The sequence below is a fragment of the Poecilia reticulata genome, linkage group LG11, assembly GCF_000633615.1.
Source record: "Poecilia reticulata strain Guanapo linkage group LG11, Guppy_female_1.0+MT, whole genome shotgun sequence".
Classification (NCBI taxonomy): domain Eukaryota; kingdom Metazoa; phylum Chordata; class Actinopteri; order Cyprinodontiformes; family Poeciliidae; genus Poecilia; species Poecilia reticulata.
Genome location: NC_024341.1, coordinates 10,954,065 through 10,962,194, shown reverse-complemented (window position 1 = coordinate 10,962,194; position 8,130 = coordinate 10,954,065). Strand labels below are relative to the sequence as shown.

The following is an 8,130-nucleotide window of genomic DNA, read 5'->3' as shown; positions in this document are numbered from 1 at the left end:
CAATTAAATATTTAATGATCATCTATGTGCTAGATTATTCTTGGCTGCAACATGAAACTTTCTCACTCCTCTTTGCTTTCTTGATAAACGGTGCCATGGGGGAAAAAAAAAAAAACTCTCTGAAATATTGCAAATTGCTGGCTTTCCTCTTTATATTCTGCAATAAACTTGAACTAATAAGAAAGAACGTGTTCACCAATGGAATTTATTGGGATTTAGCTCCTAATTAACCAGGCTTGGTTTTATGTGTCCCTTTGTTTTTAAGTCTTTTAGATTAGACCAAATAACCCTCTGCTGTCTCTGGCTTGGTTTTCTGTGAAAATATGTGTGGCCTCCGCTTGTAAGTGGATAAGCATGTTTCCCAATGTGTTTACCTTTGGTTTACCAAAACACTCAGAGCTCTTGTGGTTGCTGATGGACAGTAAGCACACACGAGCAACTATAGTGCGAAGAGCACTATTAAGCACCAGACATGGACCGGATATCGGTATTGAGGCACACCAAGGTTTTAAAAAGTTACATTTTGAAAACTGCGGAGAACAAAAAAAAAAAAGTTTGTCCATCATTCAGTCCTTTTAAAGAGCCAAAGAGCGAGTCGGATGGATAAGACTTCTCGGGATTTAAGCAGAAAGTTTTTCTCAGACGACTCTAAAGCATTAAGATAATTTGATTTTAAAAAAAACAACATTTTATTGTTGCTTTTACTTCATATTTATAAAGTCCTTGTCCAGCTGGACTGTGAACCTCTGCATCAGTCTCACACACTTTGCAGCCTCCCACCGACAAGTTTTCCTCCAGGATTGTACTGCGCTTATCTCCATTGATTGATTTTAAATCATTTTGTAAAAAGAAATGACACATTTTTGTGTAAATACTGTGTCCTTATTTCTTCAACTCAGTGAGCTGCAAAACAGCATTTGTTTACCCCGAACCTACGAAACTGTTTTGAACAACATCAACAGTGAAAATCATCTTCTCCTTTCTCATGTAAATTAATAGATACAGCAGATCTTATTATCTTGCTCTCATGTGTTCCTTCAGATCTCGTGTCAACGAAGAAGACAACACAGGATCATTTTTGGAGCATGAATGGAGCAGAAAAAGTGGCTTGTGGTCAGTCCATACTGGCTAATTGAGGCAGTTAACGTAAAAAAAAAAAGACTTAAAAGCCCAAGTCCCCCTTGACACTGATGGCTGTCCTATAAGGGACTCTCAGTAGGGCCCTCAGGTCTTTTGATAGGGCACTCGCCATCGTCCTTTGGGGCTGTTTCACCCCCCACAATAAACAAGCAGCCCTTTGTCACCAAGAGAGGAGTGGGGGGGTCTTGAGGGTTCCTCCTCGTTATTATTTTCTAAAGTAATTATACCTTATTATCTGTGTTTACTTTAGCGGGGGTGCGAGCATGCAGGTGTGGGCCATTCTGCAATGGGTTGGCAGTCTCTCTGGTAAATGTACTCCTGAGTTAAAAAAAAAAAAAAAAAACTCACCCCTCCATCTTTACTTGGTGTTTTTTTTTTTTTTTTTTGGGGGGGGGGGTTAGTAGTAGTATTGTAGCCCCACTGTTTTTCAGCCCAACAAAAGAAACGTGCAATTATGGCTATTATAGTAGCAGCTGCACGCTTCCTAGCTGTGCAACGACAGCTTCATCCTCACCCCGTCGCACCGCTGAAGGGATCGAAGAGAAAAGGGAGAAGCAGAGAGAGAGAGGGAGAACTGAACCGAGGGAGCTGAAGCGGTCACAGTAGCCTCTGCAGAAAAGAAAAAGGAAAATATAGCCTGAGAGGCTGGTGTGTTTCTACAGTGCAGACGCGGCAGGGACTCTCGCCCACAGGCTTGTGGGCCTTGAGAACAATGGAGCTGCCATCTCCCAACATGAAGTGTTATGAAATAGTTCTCGCCACAGTTCGATTGGCTGCTCTCTTGCATGTGGCCTCAGAACTGCGTGGGCCGAGGGGAAAGAGAAAAAAAAACAAAAAACGATTTGCAAATAAGAGAATGCTTGTCAAAGAGTCTGGAAGAAAAGAATCAGTTTGCAGCCTTTAGAAGATCAGCGATGCAAAGTTTAACTTCTTTTTTTTTTTTTTTTTTTTTGTGGAAATGATCGAACTTATGCCTATTATTTGTGTAAGGCATATTTAACGAGAGTCACCGTGACTCGTTCAAGGCAGGTTACCGACGACGGTGTAACAACAACAGATGCAAAAATTAAGAGCACGACTGAACGGGACGGAAGAATCACAGGCTTTGTGGTCTTTGTGTGGCTGAATATCGACGGGGCCCACCGAGGCCCCTCGACTGCGTCAAACACTGGGGAGCAATCTTAACGCTCTCAGCACAAACAAAATGGTCACAGGTCCTCCTCTGTTCCTCTCACTTACCGATTTCTCTCACTCCAGTGACTTCCCAGCCCAATCGCGTGAGCATCTGAGCCCAGGGCTCTTTAGTTTCACAGGCATAAGACAGACCTGAGCGACCTGCACCAAGTCAGAGCCAAAAACACCAAACCTTGGCTTTATTTTCTGCAGCGTGCCTCCGCACAATGTTTTATTTCGTTCATTAATAACGACATCAGCGGCAGCTGGAGCATGCAACGTAGACTCTGTGCTCAAGAGACCTGTTTGGCTGCGATATGCAGATAATTGAGATAATAACTCAAGGTAAACAGGGATTTGGTATTTTCCCTGAAGAATAGAAGTGACTGTCAGATGCTTGTCAACACGCTTAGACTTTTTCGGTCTTTGAACGTGCAAAACAGAGCATATAAGCTGCCGTTTTTTCCAATTGAGCAGCCTTCAGTGCTCAATAGCTCAACGTGAGTTACTTAGAATCTGGTGTAATCTGGCTCTGTTGAAACAAAGGCAGACAGCAGCGGAGAAACCAAAGCTTCAACAACTGTAACTGTAACTAACCGATCACTTAGATTAGTCGTAAGTGATCGGTTTATTTTTTGCTTGTTACACATGTTAAGCACGTGTAAACACCTCAATATTCACTTGGGCGACAGATTGTAAACACAAGAGTCAATCCGTCTACAGAAAACTGCACTTCGTGAGGGAGCGTAGAGTCGTTCTGTGTTTTAAGCAACATGCTGCATATCTTCTATGGTTCGGTGGTGGAGAGAGAAATGTCTTCTGTTGTCATCTGTCGGGGTGGCAGCGTTAGAGTAAGCTCAACATGCTGGTGAATAAGGCAGATTCTGTTCCTCTGGAGATGATTGTGCAAAGAAGGAATTTTCATAGAATAATATAAACAAACATTTCAGACAACTCTGAGCATCTGGTTCACCGGTCCGCTATAAATCAACAAGCCGTGTTCAGTCAGAGGCTTCTTCAGATCAAGTAATGCTGACTGCTACAGGAGATCCTTCTTGCCCACAGCAATCATCCTCTACATGATCTCTTTGGAGAAACCTGCCTAACATGACTTATTGAATTTGTCCTTATAATTAATAATGTATATTTAAATTGAACTGAAATGAGGATGCGTTTTTTTAATCATCTCTTTTGGGCGGACTGTTATAAGGGTGTAATAATCTGAATTAGTAACTTTTTATTGATCTGATTATGCGGTTTGGGGTTATTTCTGAAGCATCAATTATAAAAACCCACAGTAAGATCCTAAATGTTAGAATATCTACTAAAGGTTTACCCTTTTTTTTTTTTTGTTGATGAAAGATCAAATATGCCAGTTTCTTTTATTATTTCTAATAGCGCTCACCTCATATCTCATATTAAGTAAATAATTTATATGTCTTTTTTCAGGATCAGGACAATTTAAACAACTTAAGCACAAATGATAACAAATGTAATATTCTTAGTCCACTAATCAGCTGCTAATCTGTTCAAAGTTAATCTGCCTCTCGCTCTGTGCTAGTCTGAAGATGTTCTATTCTGCTGCAATGTTAGCAAAAGGACTCAATTCAATTCTAGATGAATGTAGAACTTTAAATGACAGTATGTTCAATGTTGTGTAAAAATCCACAGGCAATTTTAATTTTATCCTACTCCTATTTTTAAAGTTGAGATTTTGTTATTGGGTTCCAGTTCTGGTTAAGCAGAAATTAATTTAAAATCTTTTTTTTTTTAAACAAACAGCTTTCCGTTGTTACTTTGGCTTTTTGAGGGTTGAAGGTTAAGAGGTTAAGGCTTGATTTCCCTTCTGTCATATGATTACTGAAGCTCCAGGTAATAGAAATATTTACAACATCTAAATAAATCGATCTAAAGAAATTACTTTTGTCTTTTACTTAACGCCAAAAAAACCCTTCATATAGCATTTGTTCTACAGAATTATTTGGTTTTTGCTATGATCTTGACTACCTTACATAAAAGGATAAAATGTTTTACAATATATTTATGCTTAACATTTTGATTTTGCATATTTACCATGTGAAACAAGTCTTTGAAAAACACCAAGTGTTGTACAGATATTACTGCAGAACAAATATTAGCTGTAAAAACTGTATCTTTTTCAAGAGGAAGCGGCCTTCGGACTGCCTTTGGTCTCACTGGCATCCATTTCACCTCATTGGGACTCTTGGACCAAGAGTGTTGAAAACACAGAGAAATCATTTCACTGGAGGAGTGTGGCGGGATTAAATTGGCCTCTGGTTCAGTACGAGAGTCCCTGCTGTGTTGAGCGGAAGAGAAGGGCCTGGCTGGCAGTAAGGGGCAGGCCCAGGCATGGCAGGCCCCATGCTGAGACCCCCTCCCTACCTCTGACAAACACGGCAGTGGATAATCTCTCATTCAGGGACTCGGCTCAGCACTGTGGGGCTGAGAAGGGAAGGAGAGGGGGAGGCGTTGTGCAGCTTGGCTCTAAGGAACCGACTCTGGATGTGTGGCATCCACTGAAAGCGTCACATCCACGCGCTAGTTTGGATTGTGTGCACAGTTTATGTACGTCTCAATTTTCTCTTGTCTCACACTTTTTGTTCACTCCTTTGTCACGCTGTCAACTCCTGACAGTTATCAGTAAAAATACTGAAGCCAAATAATACATTTCAGTTCATGCAGCACAGCAGTCTGAGTGGAATTCAGAAATGTATGTAAGCCAAAGTTAAAGAACAATTTTAGAGGTAAAAAGGGTAGTTTAGCAGTTCAAGATGTTGTTGTTCTTCCCCCCCAAAAGACAAACCAAAACAAGGTTCTCTTCTATACCTGCAACACAGTTATGGTGTATGTACCAAAAACCTATTGATTATTTAGTATTCCTTAAAGATTTATTACCCGATAAAAAAAATTTGACCACTATTTAAAGATAAGTTAAAATAATTTAGGATTAAAATTAAACCAGGTATTAATGGAAGTAAAACTTGTTAGCAGAAAAAAAACTCAAACACTTTCCCTCCTAAACATCAGTTTTTATTACAAAAAAAAAGAAAAAAGAATGAAACGACTTATAATCCTTGAAAGTCATCTTGTGACGAACGGCCATCCAGAGATGATCAAATATAAATGTCCATGTCCAACATCACTGAACAGTGAATTCAGGCGAGCCATTATGACGTCTCCATCTTGTAACCATGTTTTTCCAGCTCCGCTCTGCAGGAAGGAGAAAGAAAATAGAAAAGATCAAGTCATCAGAGATGATTACTGGTGGGTGGTTGGGGCATAAGTACCCTCTGGTATTGATTGTAAGAACCATTAAGAGATGGAAGAGAGAGAAAAAAGAACTACATAAATATTAGATAATGCATGCAGCTATGGATTTGATGATTATACATACAGATGGCAGCTGTGCCCTTAAACAATAATGATATCTTTAAGAAACAATTTAATGGTGGGTCTATTGTAATTGAACTAAATAAAATAGCATATTACTATTACTAAGTTCCAAGTGTACTCAAACATAAACAGAGCCGCCACTTATCTATCAACAGTTATTGATTATATATGCGCCTTCAAAGCATTACGGACCCGGAGATAACTCTCCGAACATAAATCCTGTTTAGATCAAACTTATATATTTTTTATATTTCATATACTGATTTTTAGACATAATTAGGACATTAAAAACTAATCATGAAATATGAAATGGTACAATACCATTAATGGAAAAGTGAGCTAAAGAAAAGCAGCAGAAAAAGACACAATCTAAAAACAAGACAGTCAGAATCACCTCCCCTACATAATTAGCCCCACCCAAAGTTCAAGACTGCCGGCTGCACAAACAGTAAGAACATGAGGTAAACAAAAATATTTGTGACCCTGATGTCACCCTTGTTTTTGATACAAGATGAGGCTACATTATTGTTTGATGTAACATTAATACAAATATCTCATATCTGCACCATTACATAAAACCCAGATAAGACATCTTCAAAATAGTATAAATTGGTGAAACAAAAGCTGCAGCTGTAATTGCATCTGCACAGCAAAACATAAGGGTCCAATTGAATCATACAGGGGCCGGAGGAAGAGGGTTTAAAATGCAAGTTAAATAAATTTAACACTCATGAAGGGAGACAGGAGGCATAAAAAAAACATTTCCACTGTACTGTTCAACTTAGTATGTTCCTGTGCTTAGCTGAGAGCTTTAATATAATTTGTAGTGCTACATTAGTCATTACCTCAGCTGATTTGAGAAATCGTCTTCTACGTTGTCGTCATCCCAGTTGTCTTCCCAAACATGAGCATCTTCATCTTCATCCAGTCCCGTCCAATCTGACATTTACAGCAGATCAGTTCGAGTTACAATTATATATTTCTATGTTAAACAGGAAATAGCTCTCAATAAACAAAGTACTTGCATAATGTTGAAGTTTCGGCAGATCAAAACAATGTTCGACTGACCGTAAGAGAAGTTGAATTTTAAATCAAACAAACAGACTGCTCATAATGTTTTCATTATGTAGCAGACTAATAACCATGTATTGTTTTCATCAATGTAATGAAATGTATTTATTTGTGAGCTCAGGCTTAATCAATACGTGCTAAAAACATTGCCTACGTCAAAAGTGCTAAAGGTAGTGTAAGCAGGGCTTCATGTCATATTCAGACACATCCTTTGTGTCTGCATTTGACACTAGCACTAAAGTTAATAATAAAATATCTTCATTATTAAGTCGAAAAAGATTCAAGAAGATCTTTAGTGTATTCATTTCAGGTTGTAATGTTCTATTAATGCCTATAAAAGGTTGAGTCATTTTTCTACATAAACACGCCTTCTGGCTAAAAGTAGAGCATGTATACGAACATTTGCTGAAAATGTATGTACAGTATGTAACAAATAAGGCAATTTTTCTGTTTAAGTTCACAACCTTTACATATTTTAACGCAAACTGTGTCTCGTTTTATGATACAGTTGCGACACACTGCTAGCTGCGATGAGCTACAGCTTGTACAGTAAAAATGAGAAGTGGTATAGCAGAGAAACATTACTTGCAAGTTTTCCGATACAGTCCAGAGACAACATGCTGAAATATTTGATTATTGTGGTTAAATAATTCAGGTTTCAGTGGAATGTTTTGTTTTGTTTCTTTTCGGTTAGCTAGCAAATGCTAACGTGGCTAGCCTAGCTGAGTCACTGCGCGCGGCCTCGCAGCGAAAATTTTAGGGCTGTGGATATCCTGTTCAAAGTTAAATAAGCACCTTATATATTCACAAAACACGCAAAATATTTACCCTCAGCTGGGAATTCTTCAAACTCGTCGTCTTCCTCCAATAAGCCCAAGTCTACGGTCTGCTTCTTGTCTGACATGTTAGCTCTGTTGCTGTGTGCTGCTCCGTGATGACTGGTTCTCTCACACCGGGGAATTATGGGAAAGTGAGGCTGTTCAGGCGGGTGGCTACTGCGCAGGACAACGCAAAAGTCATCACTTCCAGCCTCAAGCAAAGCTACAGTAGTTTACAGTAACATGATAGTGGATAGAGACTCAGTTGAGGGCAATGAAATCAAACTACCTGACAAATAGTTTGAAGCAGAATAATTCAGAAACATAAAAAAAGATAAAGAAATTTAGAATCAGACATGGAATTAACAATATGAGTATGATTATAATAAATGTATCTGGCACAGAGGAAGATGGCAACACAAGTATTCAAAACAGAAGTGCTAGAAGATGTTTCTTAAAGTAGTTTGATTTGTTCATTCTTAAAATAAGATTAAAATGCACATAGACGTTTTTT

The 8,130-nt window shown here is 38.8% G+C and overlaps 1 long non-coding RNA gene across 1 annotated transcript; it reads right to left on the bottom strand.

Moving 5' to 3' along the window:
• Positions 1-5,348: 5,348 nt before the first annotated feature.
• LOC103472234 (uncharacterized) lies at positions 5,349-7,761 on the bottom strand. Its single transcript, XR_534827.1, has 3 exons — positions 7,627-7,761; positions 6,573-6,666; positions 5,349-5,544 (listed from the first exon to the last, which is right to left on the bottom strand). It is a non-coding gene; the product is annotated as an uncharacterized LOC103472234 (long non-coding RNA).
• Positions 7,762-8,130: the final 369 nt, after the last annotated feature.